The sequence below is a fragment of the Garra rufa genome, chromosome 16 (genome assembly GCF_049309525.1).
Source record: "Garra rufa chromosome 16, GarRuf1.0, whole genome shotgun sequence".
In the NCBI taxonomy this organism is placed as follows: domain Eukaryota; kingdom Metazoa; phylum Chordata; class Actinopteri; order Cypriniformes; family Cyprinidae; genus Garra; species Garra rufa.
In genome coordinates this window covers 620,510-640,346 of record NC_133376.1, presented here as the reverse complement: position 1 = coordinate 640,346, position 19,837 = coordinate 620,510, and the positions used below count along the sequence as shown (strand labels likewise).

Below are 19,837 nucleotides of genomic sequence, written 5' to 3'. Positions count from 1 at the left end.
TTAACCACTCGACCACCACGTCATTTTGCGTGGCCCTTTTATTTAACACTCCCGGTTCAGACCATCAGCTCATTAGTAGAGCGCCCAGTGAACTGAACTGAGTGTGTCAGATAAGGAAGACACACAAAAAGTGCAGAGTGGGGTCCCCAGGACCTGGACTGAGGACCACTGCTAAAGGAACCGAACGACGAGGATAGGATTCGAACCCACGCGTGCAGAGCACAATGGATTAGCAGTCCATCGCCTTAACAACTCGGCCACCTCGTCATTTTACGTAGCATGCTTTATTTAGCACTCCTGATTCAGATCATCAGCCCATTAGTAGAGAACTCAAAGAACTGGACTGAGTGTGTTAGATAAGGAGGAGACACAAAAAGTCCAGCATGGGGTGCCCAGGACCTGGGTTAAGGTCCAGTGCTAAAGGAGCCGAACGGCAAGGATGGGATTCGAACCACTGTGCAGAGCACAATGGATTAACGGTCCATCGCCTTAAACACTCGGCCACCCCGCCGCCTTGCTGACGGGGAGAGGCCATGCTGCGGACCTTTTCAGCTGCTGCTGCTGTGCTTTCAGCAGGCTGTTTTGAGCACAGAGGGAATAGTAAATGAGCCGTCTTTTGCACACCTCTAACCTGTTCCGTAGAAACACGGTGGAGCAACCCGTGCCAGGAGACTGTTTGTGCGGCAGTTTAAAGCTTGCTACCACCTTGTCGGTTCACATCCACGTAGGTGCACCAAAAGGTCACGACCGCTGCCGGCATTCTTTCGCAGAGGCAATATTGTAGCCTATGAGGTTTATCCGAGGCGCGATCATTGCTGGTTGAAAACTTTACCCAATACCCCGCCAGGATGACTTGAAATACAGTCAGCTTTGGCAATTTTTGCCAGTCTCTCTGGAGGCTTAGAGTTTTGTTGAGAAATGTAGCCTTGTTTCGTTTAGGTTTTTTTTTCCTCGTCAAAAAGGCGTCTGCTGATGATAGAGCGCCAGGGCCAGGAGGCTTGTTGTTTGGTCAGTATGTTCTCAAGACAGGACTGCAGTTTATCATTAAACTGCAGCGCAATTACAGCTCACCGTTACCCATCGTAAACAGGTTGGGCCTGTCTGGTCCGGTGGGCTCTCAGTGGCGCTAAAGCTTCCAATGCGTGTCGAGCACAATGCATTAGCCTTCCACCGCCTTAACCACTGGACCACGTCGTCATCTTGCGTGGTTTCTTTATTTAACACTCCTGATTCATGTGCATGTGGATGCATTCTTCGTCTTTTGTTCCAGCCGCCAAGGGCCTGTTTTCCACTGAGGCCCTGCGCCAAACTCCCTATGAGACACAATCGAACCTTAGTAGTAACCTCCGATCACGGCCGAATGTGGATTCTGCTCGGACGACGGGGCACCGGTACATCCTTTGTAGCTTTAGCTTATTAGCCAAACGCTACACCAGTTTGCCATTTCCCATGAAATCATCCTTGATTTCCATAAAAAGGTGCCCCAAATTGGTGGAAAATCACATCTCAACCATACGCTGTCCAAAGCATTGAACCGCCTTCACGCGGCAAAACAGAACATGTTGTTGGCCCGCACTGCTGGGTCAAACTGCGCTTCCCAAAAACAGATCGGGTCAAAACTGACAGAAGAAAACTCTAAGCCTGCTCTAAGCCCTACCCACGGGACGGCTCGACAGTCCTGCACAACGCGAGAGCCTCCGTTTCGCCTGTGTAATTTGGGTGCCGATTAAAACTGCATCCGACCCGGTGAAGACACCCACGACCAGCCCGGCTAGCTCAGTCGGTAGAGCATGAGACTCTTAATCTCAGGGTCGTGGGTTCGAGCCCCACGTTGGGCGGCTCTGTTTACTCTCTTTCTTCCCAACAGTGTGGCGTGGCTCCAGCTTGCCCATTTGCCGCACAGGCTGAGCGTATTTTGTGAGCTCAGGAAACATCTTTCAAAAAAGCCTGTTAGTACGTGCGATTCTAATCCCTAACCCTAAGCCTTGCTTTTACAACCGCGATCCGGCGGCAGCAGGCACCAACGGCCGTCTCTGTGGCGCAATCGGTTAGTGCGTTCGGCTGTTAACCGAAAGGTTGGTGGTTCGAGCCCACCCAGGGACGCGTGAAATGCCGGAGTTTTGCACTAACGCCTATGCCATTCTTAGGGTTGCGAGGCACAGCTTTCTCAGGGCGTTTATCCTGTGCCCCTTCAATAAGCTGGCTTGTTTTAAAAGAAGTCAGCGCCGGGTGTTTGGTGAACATTTTCACCATCTCGAGTTTGCTGTGGCATGTGGATGCATTCTTTACTAATGATCTGTCTCTGGGGCTCATCTAGTTGACATGGTATCCGCTGACATTCGGCTGTAGGTGCTGATCCACCATCTGCTCATGGTACGGACTGGATCCGGGGGACTGCAGTGACCATCTGATCTGAATACAGAATGGATCTGGTGGCTACGGTGAACTCAGAATAAGAAGAAACAGACTAACTTTAATGCAGATGCAAAAGTTCCATGTTTTCACAAAGTCAGATTGGAGAGGATCTGGTTTTCACAGTCTTGCGTCGATGGCCGTCTAGGTGAAGAGGTCTTCACCGATGATCTGTCCCTGGGGCTCATCCAGCTTGTTACCAACTTGTCGGTTCACATCCACGTAGGTCCACCGAAAGGTCACGACCGTCACCGGTGTTCTATCGCAGAGGCAATATTGTAGCCTATGTGGTTTATCTGAGCCGTGGTCATTGCCGGTTGAAAAATTTACCCAATACCCCACCGGGATGACTTGAAATGCAGTCAGCTTCGGCAATATTTGCCAGTCTCTTTGGAGGCTTGTTGAGAAAGATAGTCTTGCTTCGTTTTGTTTCCTTTTATTGGCGTGGCTGGTTGTTGGTCCTCGTCAAAGAGGTGTCAACTGATCATAGCGTGCCAGAGCCAGAAGACTTGTTCTTTTGTCAATATGTTCTCTAGACTTTGCTGCAGGTATCATTAAACTACAGCACAATTACAGCTCGCCGTTACCCATCGTAAACAGGTTGGGCCTGTCTGTTCCGGTGGGCTCTCAGTGGTGCTAAAGCATCAAATGAAGAGAATGGGATTCGAACCCACACAAACCAAGGCGCGCCAAGCACAACGGATTAGCCTTGCATCGCCTTAACCACTCGACCACCACGTCATTTTGCGTGGCCCTTTTATTTAACACTCCCGGTTCAGACCATCAGCTCATTAGTAGAGCGCCCAGTGAACTGAACTGAGTGTGTCAGATAAGGAAGACACACAAAAAGTGCAGAGTGGGGTCCCCAGGACCGAGGATCACTGCTAAAGGAACCGAACGACGAGGATGGGATTCGAACCCACGCGTGCAGAGCACAATGGATTAGCAGTCCATCGCCTTAACCACTCGGCCACCTCGTCATTTTACGTAGCATGCTTTATTTAGCACTCCTGATTCAGATCATCAGCCCATTAGTAGAGAACTCAAAGAACTGGACTGAGTGTGTTAGATAAGGAGGAGACACAAAAAGTCCAGCATGGGGTGCCCAGGACCTGGGTTAAGGTCCAGTGCTAAAGGAGCCGAACGGCAAGGATGGGATTCAAACCACTGTGCAGAGCACAATGGATTAACGGTCCATCGCCTTAAACACTCGGCCACCCCGCCGCCTTGCTGACGGGGAGAGGCCATGCTGCGGACCTTTTCAGCTGCTGCTGCTGTGCTTTCAGCAGGCTGTTTTGAGCACAGAGGGAATAGTGAATGAGCCGTCTTTTGCACACCTCTAACCTGTTCCGTAGAAACACGGTGCAGCAACCCGTGCCAGGAGACTGTTTGTGCGGCAGTTTAAAGCTTGCTACCACCTTGTCGGTTCACATCCACGTAGGTGCACCAAAAGGTCATGACCGCTGCCGGCATTCTTTCGCAGAGGCAATATTGTAGCCTATGAGGTTTATCCGAGGCGCGATCATTGCTGGTTGAAAACTTTACCCAATACCCCGCCAGGATGACTTGAAATACAGTCAGCTTTGGCAATTTTTGCCAGCCTCTCTGGAGGCTTAGAGTTTTGTTGAGAAATGTAGCCTTGTTTCGTTTAGGTTTTTTTTTCCTCGTCAAAAAGGCGTCTGCTGATGATAGAGCGCCAGGGCCAGGAGGCTTGTTGTTTGGTCAGTATGTTCTCAAGACAGGACTGCAGTTTATCATTAAACTGCAGCGCAATTACAGCTCACCGTTACCCATCGTAAACAGGTTGGGCCTGTCTGGTCCGGTGGGCTCTCAGTGGCGATAAAGCTTCCAATGCGTGTCGAGCACAATGCATTAGCCTTCCACCGCCTTAACCACTGGACCACGTCGTCATCTTGCGTGGTTTCTTTATTTAACACTCCTGATTCATGTGCATGTGGATGCATTCTTCGTCTTTTGTTCCAGCCGCCAAGGGCCTGTTTTCCACTGAGGCCCTGCGCCAAACTCCCTATGAGACACAATCGAACCTTAGTAGTAACCTCCGATCACGGCCGAATGTGGATTCTGCTCGGACGACGGGGCACCGGTACATCCTTTGTAGCTTTAGCTTATTAGCCAAACGCTACACCAGTTTGCCATTTCCCATGAAATCATCCTTGATTTCCATAAAAAGGTGCCCCAAATTGGTGGAAAATCACATCTCAACCATACGCTGTCCAAAGCATTGAACCGCCTTCACGCGGCAAAACAGAACATGTTGTTGGCCCGCACTGCTGGGTCAAACTGCGCTTCCCAAAAACAGATCGGGTCAAAACTGACAGAAGAAAACTCTAAGCCTGCTCTAAGCCCTACCCACGGGACGGCTCGACAGTCCTGCACAACGCGAGAGCCTCCGTTTCGCCTGTGTAATTTGGGGGCCGATTAAAACTGCATCCGACCCGGTGAAGACACCCACGACCAGCCCGGCTAGCTCAGTCGGTAGAGCATGAGACTCTTAATCTCAGGGTCGTGGGATTCGAGCCCCACGTTGGGCGGCTCTGTTTACTCTCTTTCTTCCCAACAGTGTGGCGTGGCTCCAGCTTGCCCATTTGCCGCACAGGCTGAGCGTATTTTGTGAGCTCAGGAAACATCTTTCAAAAAAGCCTGTTAGTACGTGCGATTCTAATCCCTAACCCTAACCCTAAGCCTTGCTTTTACAACCGCGATCTGGCGGCAGCAGGCACCAACGGCCGTCTCTGTGGCGCAATCGGTTGGCGCGTTCGGCTGTTAACCGAAAGGTTGGTGGTTCGAGCCCACCCAGGGACGCGTGAAATGCCGGAGTTTTGCACTAACGCCTATGCCATTCTTAGGGTTGCGAGGCACAGCTTTCTCAGGGCGTTTATCCTGTGCCCCTTCGATAAGCTGGCTTGTTTTAAAAGAAGTCAGCGGCGGGTGTTTGGTGAACATTTTCACCATCTCGAGTTTGCTGTGGCATGTGGATGCATTCTTTACTAATGATCTGTCTCTGGGGCTCATCTAGTTGACATGGTATCCGCTGACATTCGGCTGTAGGTGCTGATCCACCATCTGCTCATGGTACGGACTGGATCCGGGGGACTGCAGTGACCATCTGATCTGAATACAGAATGGATCTGGTGGCTACGGTGAACTCAGAATAAGAAGAAACAGACTAACTTTAATGCAGATGCAAAAGTTCCATGTTTTCACAAAGTCAGATTGGAGAGGATCTGGTTTTCACAGTCTTGCGTCGATGGCCGTCTAGGTGAAGAGGTCTTCACCGATGATCTGTCCCTGGGGCTCATCCAGCTTGTTACCAACTTGTCGGTTCACATCCACGTAGGTCCACCGAAAGGTCACGACCGTCACCGGTGTTCTATCGCAGAGGCAATATTGTAGCCTATGTGGTTTATCTGAGCCGTGGTCATTGCCGGTTGAAAAATTTACCCAATACCCCACCGGGATGACTTGAAATGCAGTCAGCTTCGGCAATATTTGCCAGTCTCTTTGGAGGCTTGTTGAGAAAGATAGTCTTGCTTCGTTTTGTTTCCTTTTATTGGCGTGGCTGGTTGTTGGTCCTCGTCAAAGAGGTGTCAACTGATCATAGCGTGCCGGAGCCAGAAGACTTGTTCTTTTGTCAATATGTTCTCTAGACTTTGCTGCAGGTATCATTAAACTACGGCACAATTACAGCTCGCCGTTACCCATCGTAAACAGGTTGGGCCTGTCTGTTCCGGTGGGCTCTCAGTGGTGCTAAAGCATCAAATGAAGAGAATGGGATTCGAACCCACACAAACCAAGGCGCGCCAAGCACAACGGATTAGCCTTGCATCGCCTTAACCACTCGACCACCACGTCATTTTGCGTGGCCCTTTTATTTAACACTCCCGGTTCAGACCATCAGCTCATTAGTAGAGCGCCCAGTGAACTGAACTGAGTGTGTCAGATAAGGAAGACACACAAAAAGTGCAGAGTGGGGTCCCCAGGACCTGGACTGAGGACCACTGCTAAAGGAACCGAACGACGAGGATAGGATTCGAACCCACGCGTGCAGAGCACAATGGATTAGCAGTCCATCGCCTTAACAGCTCGGCCACCTCGTCATTTTACGTAGCATGCTTTATTTAGCACTCCTGATTCAGATCATCAGCCCATTAGTAGAGAACTCAAAGAACTGGACTGAGTGTGTTAGATAAGGAGGAGACACAAAAAGTCCAGCATGGGGTGCCCAGGACCTGGGTTAAGGTCCAGTGCTAAAGGAGCCGAACGGCAAGGATGGGATTCGAACCACTGTGCAGAGCACAATGGATTAACGGTCCATCGCCTTAAACACTCGGCCACCCCGCCGCCTTGCTGACGGGGAGAGGCCATGCTGCGGACCTTTTCAGCTGCTGCTGCTGTGCTTTCAGCAGGCTGTTTTGAGCACAGAGGGAATAGTAAATGAGCCGTCTTTTGCACACCTCTAACCTGTTCCGTAGAAACACGGTGCAGCAACCCGTGCCAGGAGACTGTTTGTGCGGCAGTTTAAAGCTTGCTACCACCTTGTCGGTTCACATCCACGTAGGTGCACCAAAAGGTCACGACCGCTGCCGGCATTCTTTCGCAGAGGCAATATTGTAGCCTATGAGGTTTATCCGAGGCGCGATCATTGCTGGTTGAAAACTTTACCCAATACCCCGCCAGGATGACTTGAAATACAGTCAGCTTTGGCAATTTTTGCCAGCCTCTCTGGAGGCTTAGAGTTTTGTTGAGAAATGTAGCCTTGTTTCGTTTAGGTTTTTTTTTCCTCGTCAAAAAGGCGTCTGCTGATGATAGAGCGCCAGGGCCAGGAGGCTTGTTGTTTGGTCAGTATGTTCTCAAGACAGGACTGCAGTTTATCATTAAACTGCAGCGCAATTACAGCTCACCGTTACCCATCGTAAACAGGTTGGGCCTGTCTGGTCCGGTGGGCTCTCAGTGGCGCTAAAGCTTCCAATGCGTGTCGAGCACAATGCATTAGCCTTCCACCGCCTTAACCACTGGACCACGTCGTCATCTTGCGTGGTTTCTTTATTTAACACTCCTGATTCATGTGCATGTGGATGCATTCTTCGTCTTTTGTTCCAGCCGCCAAGGGCCTGTTTTCCACTGAGGCCCTGCGCCAAACTCCCTATGAGACACAATCGAACCTTAGTAGTAACCTCCGATCACGGCCGAATGTGGATTCTGCTCGGACGACGGGGCACCGGTACATCCTTTGTAGCTTTAGCTTATTAGCCAAACGCTACACCAGTTTGCCATTTCCCATGAAATCATCCTTGATTTCCATAAAAAGGTGCCCCAAATTGGTGGAAAATCACATCTCAACCATACGCTGTCCAAAGCATTGAACCGCCTTCACGCGGCAAAACAGAACATGTTGTTGGCCCGCACTGCTGGGTCAAACTGCGCTTCCCAAAAACAGATCGGGTCAAAACTGACAGAAGAAAACTCTAAGCCTGCTCTAAGCCCTACCCACGGGACGGCTCGACAGTCCTGCACAACGCGAGAGCCTCCGTTTCGCCTGTGTAATTTGGGTGCCGATTAAAACTGCATCCGACCCGGTGAAGACACCCACGACCAGCCCGGCTAGCTCAGTCGGTAGAGCATGAGACTCTTAATCTCAGGGTCGTGGGTTCGAGCCCCACGTTGGGCGGCTCTGTTTACTCTCTTTCTTCCCAACAGTGTGGCGTGGCTCCAGCTTGCCCATTTGCCGCACAGGCTGAGCGTATTTTGTGAGCTCAGGAAACATCTTTCAAAAAAGCCTGTTAGTACGTGCGATTCTAATCCCTAACCCTAACCCTAAGCCTTGCTTTTACAACCGCGATCCGGCGGCAGCAGGCACCAACGGCCGTCTCTGTGGCGCAATCGGTTAGCGCGTTCGGCTGTTAACCGAAAGGTTGGTGGTTCGAGCCCACCCAGGGACGCGTGAAATGCCGGAGTTTTGCACTAACGCCTATGCCATTCTTAGGGTTGCGAGGCACAGCTTTCTCAGGGCGTTTATCCTGTGCCCCTTCGATAAGCTGGCTTGTTTTAAAAGAAGTCAGCGGCGGGTGTTTGGTGAACATTTTCACCATCTCGAGTTTGCTGTGGCATGTGGATGCATTCTTTACTAATGATCTGTCTCTGGGGCTCATCTAGTTGACATGGTATCCGCTGACATTCGGCTGTAGGTGCTGATCCACCATCTGCTCATGGTACGGACTGGATCCGGGGGACTGCAGTGACCATCTGATCTGAATACAGAATGGATCTGGTGGCTACGGTGAACTCAGAATAAGAAGAAACAGACTAACTTTAATGCAGATGCAAAAGTTCCATGTTTTCACAAAGTCAGATTGGAGAGGATCTGGTTTTCACAGTCTTGCGTCGATGGCCGTCTAGGTGAAGAGGTCTTCACCGATGATCTGTCCCTGGGGCTCATCCAGCTTGTTACCAACTTGTCGGTTCACATCCACGTAGGTCCACCGAAAGGTCACGACCGTCACCGGTGTTCTATCGCAGAGGCAATATTGTAGCCTATGTGGTTTATCTGAGCCGTGGTCATTGCCGGTTGAAAAATGTACCCAATACCCCACCGGGATGACTTGAAATGCAGTCAGCTTCGGCAATATTTGCCAGTCTCTTTGGAGGCTTGTTGAGAAAGATAGTCTTGCTTCGTTTTGTTTCCTTTTATTGGCGTGGCTGGTTGTTGGTCCTCGTCAAAGAGGTGTCAACTGATCATAGCGTGCCGGAGCCAGAAGACTTGTTCTTTTGTCAATATGTTCTCTAGACTTTGCTGCAGGTATCATTAAACTACAGCACAATTACAGCTTGCCGTTACCCATCGTAAACAGGTTGGGCCTGTCTGTTCCGGTGGGCTCTCAGTGGTGCTAAAGCATCAAATGAAGAGAATGGGATTCGAACCCACACAAACCAAGGCGCGCCAAGCACAACGGATTAGTCTTGCATCGCCTTAACCACTCGACCACCACGTCATTTTGCGTGGCCCTTTTATTTAACACTCCCGGTTCAGACCATCAGCTCATTAGTAGAGCGCCCAGTGAACTGAACTGAGTGTGTCAGATAAGGAAGACACACAAAAAGTGCAGAGTGGGGTCCCCAGGACCTGGACTGAGGACCACTGCTAAAGGAACCGAACGACGAGGATAGGATTCGAACCCACGCGTGCAGAGCACAATGGATTAGCAGTCCATCGCCTTAACAGCTCGGCCACCTCGTCATTTTACGTAGCATGCTTTATTTAGCACTCCTGATTCAGATCATCAGCCCATTAGTAGAGAACTCAAAGAACTGGACTGAGTGTGTTAGATAAGGAGGAGACACAAAAAGTCCAGCATGGGGTGCCCAGGACCTGGGTTAAGGTCCAGTGCTAAAGGAGCCGAACGGCAAGGATGGGATTCGAACCACTGTGCAGAGCACAATGGATTAACGGTCCATCGCCTTAAACACTCGGCCACCCCGCCGCCTTGCTGACGGGGAGAGGCCATGCTGCGGACCTTTTCAGCTGCTGCTGCTGTGCTTTCAGCAGGCTGTTTTGAGCACAGAGGGAATAGTAAATGAGCCGTCTTTTGCACACCTCTAACCTGTTCCGTAGAAACACGGTGCAGCAACCCGTGCCAGGAGACTGTTTGTGCGGCAGTTTAAAGCTTGCTACCACCTTGTCGGTTCACATCCACGTAGGTGCACCAAAAGGTCACGACCGCTGCCGGCATTCTTTCGCAGAGGCAATATTGTAGCCTATGAGGTTTATCCGAGGCGCGATCATTGCTGGTTGAAAACTTTACCCAATACCCCGCCAGGATGACTTGAAATACAGTCAGCTTTGGCAATTTTTGCCAGCCTCTCTGGAGGCTTAGAGTTTTGTTGAGAAATGTAGCCTTGTTTCGTTTAGGTTTTTTTTTCCTCGTCAAAAAGGCGTCTGCTGATGATAGAGCGCCAGGGCCAGGAGGCTTGTTGTTTGGTCAGTATGTTCTCAAGACAGGACTGCAGTTTATCATTAAACTGCAGCGCAATTACAGCTCACCGTTACCCATCGTAAACAGGTTGGGCCTGTCTGGTCCGGTGGGCTCTCAGTGGCGCTAAAGCTTCCAATGCGTGTCGAGCACAATGCATTAGCCTTCCACCGCCTTAACCACTGGACCACGTCGTCATCTTGCGTGGTTTCTTTATTTAACACTCCTGATTCATGTGCATGTGGATGCATTCTTCGTCTTTTGTTCCAGCCGCCAAGGGCCTGTTTTCCACTGAGGCCCTGCGCCAAACTCCCTATGAGACACAATCGAACCTTAGTAGTAACCTCCGATCACGGCCGAATGTGGATTCTGCTCGGACGACGGGGCACCGGTACATCCTTTGTAGCTTTAGCTTATTAGCCAAACGCTACACCAGTTTGCCATTTCCCATGAAATCATCCTTGATTTCCATAAAAAGGTGCCCCAAATTGGTGGAAAATCACATCTCAACCATACGCTGTCCAAAGCATTGAACCGCCTTCACGCGGCAAAACAGAACATGTTGTTGGCCCGCACTGCTGGGTCAAACTGCGCTTCCCAAAAACAGATCGGGTCAAAACTGACAGAAGAAAACTCTAAGCCTGCTCTAAGCCCTACCCACGGGACGGCTCGACAGTCCTGCACAACGCGAGAGCCTCCGTTTCGCCTGTGTAATTTGGGTGCCGATTAAAACTGCATCCGACCCGGTGAAGACACCCACGACCAGCCCGGCTAGCTCAGTCGGTAGAGCATGAGACTCTTAATCTCAGGGTCGTGGGTTCGAGCCCCACGTTGGGCGGCTCTGTTTACTCTCTTTCTTCCCAACAGTGTGGCGTGGCTCCAGCTTGCCCATTTGCCGCACAGGCTGAGCGTATTTTGTGAGCTCAGGAAACATCTTTCAAAAAAGCCTGTTAGTACGTGCGATTCTAATCCCTAACCCTAACCCTAAGCCTTGCTTTTACAACCGCGATCCGGCGGCAGCAGGCACCAACGGCCGTCTCTGTGGCGCAATCGGTTAGCGCGTTCGGCTGTTAACCGAAAGGTTGGTGGTTCGAGCCCACCCAGGGACGCGTGAAATGCCGGAGTTTTGCACTAACGCCTATGCCATTCTTAGGGTTGCGAGGCACAGCTTTCTCAGGGCGTTTATCCTGTGCCCCTTCGATAAGCTGGCTTGTTTTAAAAGAAGTCAGCGGCGGGTGTTTGGTGAACATTTTCACCATCTCGAGTTTGCTGTGGCATGTGGATGCATTCTTTACTAATGATCTGTCTCTGGGGCTCATCTAGTTGACATGGTATCCGCTGACATTCGGCTGTAGGTGCTGATCCACCATCTGCTCATGGTACGGACTGGATCCGGGGGACTGCAGTGACCATCTGATCTGAATACAGAATGGATCTGGTGGCTACGGTGAACTCAGAATAAGAAGAAACAGACTAACTTTAATGCAGATGCAAAAGTTCCATGTTTTCACAAAGTCAGATTGGAGAGGATCTGGTTTTCACAGTCTTGCGTCGATGGCCGTCTAGGTGAAGAGGTCTTCACCGATGATCTGTCCCTGGGGCTCATCCAGCTTGTTACCAACTTGTCGGTTCACATCCACGTAGGTCCACCGAAAGGTCACGACCGTCACCGGTGTTCTATCGCAGAGGCAATATTGTAGCCTATGTGGTTTATCTGAGCCGTGGTCATTGCCAGTTGAAAAATTTACCCAATACCCCACCGGGATGACTTGAAATGCAGTCAGCTTCGGCAATATTTGCCAGTCTCTTTGGAGGCTTGTTGAGAAAGATAGTCTTGCTTCGTTTTGTTTCCTTTTATTGGCGTGGCTGGTTGTTGGTCCTCGTCAAAGAGGTGTCAACTGATCATAGCGTGCCGGAGCCAGAAGACTTGTTCTTTTGTCAATATGTTCTCTAGACTTTGCTGCAGGTATCATTAAACTACAGCACAATTACAGCTCGCCGTTACCCATCGTAAACAGGTTGGGCCTGTCTGTTCCGGTGGGCTCTCAGTGGTGCTAAAGCATCAAATGAAGAGAATGGGATTCGAACCCACACAAACCAAGGCGCGCCAAGCACAACGGATTAGCCTTGCATCGCCTTAACCACTCGACCACCACGTCATTTTGCGTGGCCCTTTTATTTAACACTCCCGGTTCAGACCATCAGCTCATTAGTAGAGCGCCCAGTGAACTGAACTGAGTGTGTCAGATAAGGAAGACACACAAAAAGTGCAGAGTGGGGTCCCCAGGACCTGGACTGAGGACCACTGCTAAAGGAACCGAACGACGAGGATAGGATTCGAACCCACGCGTGCAGAGCACAATGGATTAGCAGTCCATCGCCTTAACAACTCGGCCACCTCGTCATTTTACGTAGCATGCTTTATTTAGCACTCCTGATTCAGATCATCAGCCCATTAGTAGAGAACTCAAAGAACTGGACTGAGTGTGTTAGATAAGGAGGAGACACAAAAAGTCCAGCATGGGGTGCCCAGGACCTGGGTTAAGGTCCAGTGCTAAAGGAGCCGAACGGCAAGGATGGGATTCGAACCACTGTGCAGAGCACAATGGATTAACGGTCCATCGCCTTAAACACTCGGCCACCCCGCCGCCTTGCTGACGGGGAGAGGCCATGCTGCGGACCTTTTCAGCTGCTGCTGCTGTGCTTTCAGCAGGCTGTTTTGAGCACAGAGGGAATAGTAAATGAGCCGTCTTTTGCACACCTCTAACCTGTTCCGTAGAAACACGGTGGAGCAACCCGTGCCAGGAGACTGTTTGTGCGGCAGTTTAAAGCTTGCTACCACCTTGTCGGTTCACATCCACGTAGGTGCACCAAAAGGTCACGACCGCTGCCGGCATTCTTTCGCAGAGGCAATATTGTAGCCTATGAGGTTTATCCGAGGCGCGATCATTGCTGGTTGAAAACTTTACCCAATACCCCGCCAGGATGACTTGAAATACAGTCAGCTTTGGCAATTTTTGCCAGTCTCTCTGGAGGCTTAGAGTTTTGTTGAGAAATGTAGCCTTGTTTCGTTTAGGTTTTTTTTTCCTCGTCAAAAAGGCGTCTGCTGATGATAGAGCGCCAGGGCCAGGAGGCTTGTTGTTTGGTCAGTATGTTCTCAAGACAGGACTGCAGTTTATCATTAAACTGCAGCGCAATTACAGCTCACCGTTACCCATCGTAAACAGGTTGGGCCTGTCTGGTCCGGTGGGCTCTCAGTGGCGCTAAAGCTTCCAATGCGTGTCGAGCACAATGCATTAGCCTTCCACCGCCTTAACCACTGGACCACGTCGTCATCTTGCGTGGTTTCTTTATTTAACACTCCTGATTCATGTGCATGTGGATGCATTCTTCGTCTTTTGTTCCAGCCGCCAAGGGCCTGTTTTCCACTGAGGCCCTGCGCCAAACTCCCTATGAGACACAATCGAACCTTAGTAGTAACCTCCGATCACGGCCGAATGTGGATTCTGCTCGGACGACGGGGCACCGGTACATCCTTTGTAGCTTTAGCTTATTAGCCAAACGCTACACCAGTTTGCCATTTCCCATGAAATCATCCTTGATTTCCATAAAAAGGTGCCCCAAATTGGTGGAAAATCACATCTCAACCATACGCTGTCCAAAGCATTGAACCGCCTTCACGCGGCAAAACAGAACATGTTGTTGGCCCGCACTGCTGGGTCAAACTGCGCTTCCCAAAAACAGATCGGGTCAAAACTGACAGAAGAAAACTCTAAGCCTGCTCTAAGCCCTACCCACGGGACGGCTCGACAGTCCTGCACAACGCGAGAGCCTCCGTTTCGCCTGTGTAATTTGGGTGCCGATTAAAACTGCATCCGACCCGGTGAAGACACCCACGACCAGCCCGGCTAGCTCAGTCGGTAGAGCATGAGACTCTTAATCTCAGGGTCGTGGGTTCGAGCCCCACGTTGGGCGGCTCTGTTTACTCTCTTTCTTCCCAACAGTGTGGCGTGGCTCCAGCTTGCCCATTTGCCGCACAGGCTGAGCGTATTTTGTGAGCTCAGGAAACATCTTTCAAAAAAGCCTGTTAGTACGTGCGATTCTAATCCCTAACCCTAAGCCTTGCTTTTACAACCGCGATCCGGCGGCAGCAGGCACCAACGGCCGTCTCTGTGGCGCAATCGGTTAGTGCGTTCGGCTGTTAACCGAAAGGTTGGTGGTTCGAGCCCACCCAGGGACGCGTGAAATGCCGGAGTTTTGCACTAACGCCTATGCCATTCTTAGGGTTGCGAGGCACAGCTTTCTCAGGGCGTTTATCCTGTGCCCCTTCAATAAGCTGGCTTGTTTTAAAAGAAGTCAGCGCCGGGTGTTTGGTGAACATTTTCACCATCTCGAGTTTGCTGTGGCATGTGGATGCATTCTTTACTAATGATCTGTCTCTGGGGCTCATCTAGTTGACATGGTATCCGCTGACATTCGGCTGTAGGTGCTGATCCACCATCTGCTCATGGTACGGACTGGATCCGGGGGACTGCAGTGACCATCTGATCTGAATACAGAATGGATCTGGTGGCTACGGTGAACTCAGAATAAGAAGAAACAGACTAACTTTAATGCAGATGCAAAAGTTCCATGTTTTCACAAAGTCAGATTGGAGAGGATCTGGTTTTCACAGTCTTGCGTCGATGGCCGTCTAGGTGAAGAGGTCTTCACCGATGATCTGTCCCTGGGGCTCATCCAGCTTGTTACCAACTTGTCGGTTCACATCCACGTAGGTCCACCGAAAGGTCACGACCGTCACCGGTGTTCTATCGCAGAGGCAATATTGTAGCCTATGTGGTTTATCTGAGCCGTGGTCATTGCCGGTTGAAAAATTTACCCAATACCCCACCGGGATGACTTGAAATGCAGTCAGCTTCGGCAATATTTGCCAGTCTCTTTGGAGGCTTGTTGAGAAAGATAGTCTTGCTTCGTTTTGTTTCCTTTTATTGGCGTGGCTGGTTGTTGGTCCTCGTCAAAGAGGTGTCAACTGATCATAGCGTGCCAGAGCCAGAAGACTTGTTCTTTTGTCAATATGTTCTCTAGACTTTGCTGCAGGTATCATTAAACTACAGCACAATTACAGCTCGCCGTTACCCATCGTAAACAGGTTGGGCCTGTCTGTTCCGGTGGGCTCTCAGTGGTGCTAAAGCATCAAATGAAGAGAATGGGATTCGAACCCACACAAACCAAGGCGCGCCAAGCACAACGGATTAGCCTTGCATCGCCTTAACCACTCGACCACCACGTCATTTTGCGTGGCCCTTTTATTTAACACTCCCGGTTCAGACCATCAGCTCATTAGTAGAGCGCCCAGTGAACTGAACTGAGTGTGTCAGATAAGGAAGACACACAAAAAGTGCAGAGTGGGGTCCCCAGGACCGAGGATCACTGCTAAAGGAACCGAACGACGAGGATGGGATTCGAACCCACGCGTGCAGAGCACAATGGATTAGCAGTCCATCGCCTTAACCACTCGGCCACCTCGTCATTTTACGTAGCATGCTTTATTTAGCACTCCTGATTCAGATCATCAGCCCATTAGTAGAGAACTCAAAGAACTGGACTGAGTGTGTTAGATAAGGAGGAGACACAAAAAGTCCAGCATGGGGTGCCCAGGACCTGGGTTAAGGTCCAGTGCTAAAGGAGCCGAACGGCAAGGATGGGATTCAAACCACTGTGCAGAGCACAATGGATTAACGGTCCATCGCCTTAAACACTCGGCCACCCCGCCGCCTTGCTGACGGGGAGAGGCCATGCTGCGGACCTTTTCAGCTGCTGCTGCTGTGCTTTCAGCAGGCTGTTTTGAGCACAGAGGGAATAGTGAATGAGCCGTCTTTTGCACACCTCTAACCTGTTCCGTAGAAACACGGTGCAGCAACCCGTGCCAGGAGACTGTTTGTGCGGCAGTTTAAAGCTTGCTACCACCTTGTCGGTTCACATCCACGTAGGTGCACCAAAAGGTCATGACCGCTGCCGGCATTCTTTCGCAGAGGCAATATTGTAGCCTATGAGGTTTATCCGAGGCGCGATCATTGCTGGTTGAAAACTTTACCCAATACCCCGCCAGGATGACTTGAAATACAGTCAGCTTTGGCAATTTTTGCCAGCCTCTCTGGAGGCTTAGAGTTTTGTTGAGAAATGTAGCCTTGTTTCGTTTAGGTTTTTTTTTCCTCGTCAAAAAGGCGTCTGCTGATGATAGAGCGCCAGGGCCAGGAGGCTTGTTGTTTGGTCAGTATGTTCTCAAGACAGGACTGCAGTTTATCATTAAACTGCAGCGCAATTACAGCTCACCGTTACCCATCGTAAACAGGTTGGGCCTGTCTGGTCCGGTGGGCTCTCAGTGGCGATAAAGCTTCCAATGCGTGTCGAGCACAATGCATTAGCCTTCCACCGCCTTAACCACTGGACCACGTCGTCATCTTGCGTGGTTTCTTTATTTAACACTCCTGATTCATGTGCATGTGGATGCATTCTTCGTCTTTTGTTCCAGCCGCCAAGGGCCTGTTTTCCACTGAGGCCCTGCGCCAAACTCCCTATGAGACACAATCGAACCTTAGTAGTAACCTCCGATCACGGCCGAATGTGGATTCTGCTCGGACGACGGGGCACCGGTACATCCTTTGTAGCTTTAGCTTATTAGCCAAACGCTACACCAGTTTGCCATTTCCCATGAAATCATCCTTGATTTCCATAAAAAGGTGCCCCAAATTGGTGGAAAATCACATCTCAACCATACGCTGTCCAAAGCATTGAACCGCCTTCACGCGGCAAAACAGAACATGTTGTTGGCCCGCACTGCTGGGTCAAACTGCGCTTCCCAAAAACAGATCGGGTCAAAACTGACAGAAGAAAACTCTAAGCCTGCTCTAAGCCCTACCCACGGGACGGCTCGACAGTCCTGCACAACGCGAGAGCCTCCGTTTCGCCTGTGTAATTTGGGGGCCGATTAAAACTGCATCCGACCCGGTGAAGACACCCACGACCAGCCCGGCTAGCTCAGTCGGTAGAGCATGAGACTCTTAATCTCAGGGTCGTGGGATTCGAGCCCCACGTTGGGCGGCTCTGTTTACTCTCTTTCTTCCCAACAGTGTGGCGTGGCTCCAGCTTGCCCATTTGCCGCACAGGCTGAGCGTATTTTGTGAGCTCAGGAAACATCTTTCAAAAAAGCCTGTTAGTACGTGCGATTCTAATCCCTAACCCTAACCCTAAGCCTTGCTTTTACAACCGCGATCTGGCGGCAGCAGGCACCAACGGCCGTCTCTGTGGCGCAATCGGTTGGCGCGTTCGGCTGTTAACCGAAAGGTTGGTGGTTCGAGCCCACCCAGGGACGCGTGAAATGCCGGAGTTTTGCACTAACGCCTATGCCATTCTTAGGGTTGCGAGGCACAGCTTTCTCAGGGCGTTTATCCTGTGCCCCTTCGATAAGCTGGCTTGTTTTAAAAGAAGTCAGCGGCGGGTGTTTGGTGAACATTTTCACCATCTCGAGTTTGCTGTGGCATGTGGATGCATTCTTTACTAATGATCTGTCTCTGGGGCTCATCTAGTTGACATGGTATCCGCTGACATTCGGCTGTAGGTGCTGATCCACCATCTGCTCATGGTACGGACTGGATCCGGGGGACTGCAGTGACCATCTGATCTGAATACAGAATGGATCTGGTGGCTACGGTGAACTCAGAATAAGAAGAAACAGACTAACTTTAATGCAGATGCAAAAGTTCCATGTTTTCACAAAGTCAGATTGGAGAGGATCTGGTTTTCACAGTCTTGCGTCGATGGCCGTCTAGGTGAAGAGGTCTTCACCGATGATCTGTCCCTGGGGCTCATCCAGCTTGTTACCAACTTGTCGGTTCACATCCACGTAGGTCCACCGAAAGGTCACGACCGTCACCGGTGTTCTATCGCAGAGGCAATATTGTAGCCTATGTGGTTTATCTGAGCCGTGGTCATTGCCGGTTGAAAAATTTACCCAATACCCCACCGGGATGACTTGAAATGCAGTCAGCTTCGGCAATATTTGCCAGTCTCTTTGGAGGCTTGTTGAGAAAGATAGTCTTGCTTCGTTTTGTTTCCTTTTATTGGCGTGGCTGGTTGTTGGTCCTCGTCAAAGAGGTGTCAACTGATCATAGCGTGCCGGAGCCAGAAGACTTGTTCTTTTGTCAATATGTTCTCTAGACTTTGCTGCAGGTATCATTAAACTACGGCACAATTACAGCTCGCCGTTACCCATCGTAAACAGGTTGGGCCTGTCTGTTCCGGTGGGCTCTCAGTGGTGCTAAAGCATCAAATGAAGAGAATGGGATTCGAACCCACACAAACCAAGGCGCGCCAAGCACAACGGATTAGCCTTGCATCGCCTTAACCACTCGACCACCACGTCATTTTGCGTGGCCCTTTTATTTAACACTCCCGGTTCAGACCATCAGCTCATTAGTAGAGCGCCCAGTGAACTGAACTGAGTGTGTCAGATAAGGAAGACACACAAAAAGTGCAGAGTGGGGTCCCCAGGACCTGGACTGAGGATCACTGCTAAAGGAACCGAACGACGAGGATGGGATTCGAACCCACACGTGCAGAGCACAATGGATTAGCAGTCCATCGCCTTAACCACTCGGCCACCTCGTCATTTTACGTAGCATGCTTTATTTAGCACTCCTGATTCAGATCATCAGCCCATTAGTAGAGAACTCAAAGAACTGGACTGAGTGTGTTAGATAAGGAGGAGACACAAAAAGTCCAGCATGGGGTGCCCAGGACCTGGGTTAAGGTCCAGTGCTAAAGGAGCCGAACGGCAAGGATGGGATTCGAACCACTGTGCAGAGCACAATGGATTAACGGTCCATCGCCTTAAACACTCGGCCACCCCGCCGCCTTGCTGACGGGGAGAGGCCATGCTGCGGACCTTTTCAGCTGCTGCTGCTGTGCTTTCAGCAGGCTGTTTTGAGCACAGAGGGAATAGTGAATGAGCCGTCTTTTGCACACCTCTAACCTGTTCCGTAGAAACACGGTGCAGCAACCCGTGCCAGGAGACTGTTTGTGCGGCAGTTTAAAGCTTGCTACCACCTTGTCGGTTCACATCCACGTAGGTGCACCAAAAGGTCACGACCGCTGCCGGCATTCTTTCGCAGAGGCAATATTGTAGCCTATGAGGTTTATCCGAGGCGCGATCATTGCTGGTTGAAAACTTTACCCAATACCCCGCCAGGATGACTTGAAATACAGTCAGCTTTGGCAATTTTTGCCAGCCTCTCTGGAGGCTTAGAGTTTTGTTGAGAAATGTAGCCTTGTTTCGTTTAGGTTTTTTTTTCCTCGTCAAAAAGGCGTCTGCTGATGATAGAGCGCCAGGGCCAGGAGGCTTGTTGTTTGGTCAGTATGTTCTCAAGACAGGACTGCAG

The 19,837-nt window shown here is 50.6% G+C and overlaps 19 non-coding genes across 19 annotated transcripts; all 19 read left to right on the top strand.

Moving 5' to 3' along the window:
• The first annotated feature begins 758 nt into the window (after window positions 1–758).
• Window positions 759–899, top strand: LOC141289091 (U4 spliceosomal RNA). Its single transcript, XR_012339834.1, has one exon. It is a non-coding gene; the product is annotated as a U4 spliceosomal RNA (small nuclear RNA).
• Window positions 900–2,029: 1,130 nt separating this feature from the next.
• trnan-guu (transfer RNA asparagine (anticodon GUU)) lies at window positions 2,030–2,103 on the top strand. The gene has a single exon. It is a non-coding gene; the product is annotated as a tRNA-Asn (tRNA).
• A 565-nt stretch (window positions 2,104–2,668) lies between these two features.
• Window positions 2,669–2,809, top strand: LOC141289057 (U4 spliceosomal RNA). The gene has a single exon (XR_012339802.1). It is a non-coding gene; the product is annotated as a U4 spliceosomal RNA (small nuclear RNA).
• Window positions 2,810–3,883: 1,074 nt separating this feature from the next.
• Window positions 3,884–4,024, top strand: LOC141289083 (U4 spliceosomal RNA). Its single transcript, XR_012339826.1, has one exon. It is a non-coding gene; the product is annotated as a U4 spliceosomal RNA (small nuclear RNA).
• Window positions 4,025–5,161: 1,137 nt separating this feature from the next.
• Window positions 5,162–5,235, top strand: trnan-guu (transfer RNA asparagine (anticodon GUU)). Its single transcript has one exon. It is a non-coding gene; the product is annotated as a tRNA-Asn (tRNA).
• A 565-nt stretch (window positions 5,236–5,800) lies between these two features.
• LOC141289055 (U4 spliceosomal RNA) lies at window positions 5,801–5,941 on the top strand. The gene has a single exon (XR_012339801.1). It is a non-coding gene; the product is annotated as a U4 spliceosomal RNA (small nuclear RNA).
• Window positions 5,942–7,021: 1,080 nt separating this feature from the next.
• Window positions 7,022–7,162, top strand: LOC141289082 (U4 spliceosomal RNA). Its single transcript, XR_012339825.1, has one exon. It is a non-coding gene; the product is annotated as a U4 spliceosomal RNA (small nuclear RNA).
• Window positions 7,163–8,298: 1,136 nt separating this feature from the next.
• trnan-guu (transfer RNA asparagine (anticodon GUU)) lies at window positions 8,299–8,372 on the top strand. The gene has a single exon. It is a non-coding gene; the product is annotated as a tRNA-Asn (tRNA).
• A 565-nt stretch (window positions 8,373–8,937) lies between these two features.
• On the top strand, window positions 8,938–9,078 carry LOC141289064 (U4 spliceosomal RNA). Its single transcript, XR_012339810.1, has one exon. It is a non-coding gene; the product is annotated as a U4 spliceosomal RNA (small nuclear RNA).
• Window positions 9,079–10,158: 1,080 nt separating this feature from the next.
• LOC141289081 (U4 spliceosomal RNA) lies at window positions 10,159–10,299 on the top strand. Its single transcript, XR_012339824.1, has one exon. It is a non-coding gene; the product is annotated as a U4 spliceosomal RNA (small nuclear RNA).
• A 1,136-nt stretch (window positions 10,300–11,435) lies between these two features.
• Window positions 11,436–11,509, top strand: trnan-guu (transfer RNA asparagine (anticodon GUU)). The gene has a single exon. It is a non-coding gene; the product is annotated as a tRNA-Asn (tRNA).
• A 565-nt stretch (window positions 11,510–12,074) lies between these two features.
• LOC141289097 (U4 spliceosomal RNA) lies at window positions 12,075–12,215 on the top strand. Its single transcript, XR_012339841.1, has one exon. It is a non-coding gene; the product is annotated as a U4 spliceosomal RNA (small nuclear RNA).
• Window positions 12,216–13,295: 1,080 nt separating this feature from the next.
• LOC141289089 (U4 spliceosomal RNA) lies at window positions 13,296–13,436 on the top strand. The gene has a single exon (XR_012339833.1). It is a non-coding gene; the product is annotated as a U4 spliceosomal RNA (small nuclear RNA).
• A 1,130-nt stretch (window positions 13,437–14,566) lies between these two features.
• trnan-guu (transfer RNA asparagine (anticodon GUU)) lies at window positions 14,567–14,640 on the top strand. The gene has a single exon. It is a non-coding gene; the product is annotated as a tRNA-Asn (tRNA).
• A 565-nt stretch (window positions 14,641–15,205) lies between these two features.
• On the top strand, window positions 15,206–15,346 carry LOC141289054 (U4 spliceosomal RNA). The gene has a single exon (XR_012339800.1). It is a non-coding gene; the product is annotated as a U4 spliceosomal RNA (small nuclear RNA).
• A 1,074-nt stretch (window positions 15,347–16,420) lies between these two features.
• On the top strand, window positions 16,421–16,561 carry LOC141289077 (U4 spliceosomal RNA). Its single transcript, XR_012339822.1, has one exon. It is a non-coding gene; the product is annotated as a U4 spliceosomal RNA (small nuclear RNA).
• A 1,137-nt stretch (window positions 16,562–17,698) lies between these two features.
• Window positions 17,699–17,772, top strand: trnan-guu (transfer RNA asparagine (anticodon GUU)). The gene has a single exon. It is a non-coding gene; the product is annotated as a tRNA-Asn (tRNA).
• Window positions 17,773–18,337: 565 nt separating this feature from the next.
• Window positions 18,338–18,478, top strand: LOC141289053 (U4 spliceosomal RNA). Its single transcript, XR_012339799.1, has one exon. It is a non-coding gene; the product is annotated as a U4 spliceosomal RNA (small nuclear RNA).
• A 1,080-nt stretch (window positions 18,479–19,558) lies between these two features.
• Window positions 19,559–19,699, top strand: LOC141289076 (U4 spliceosomal RNA). The gene has a single exon (XR_012339821.1). It is a non-coding gene; the product is annotated as a U4 spliceosomal RNA (small nuclear RNA).
• Window positions 19,700–19,837: the final 138 nt, after the last annotated feature.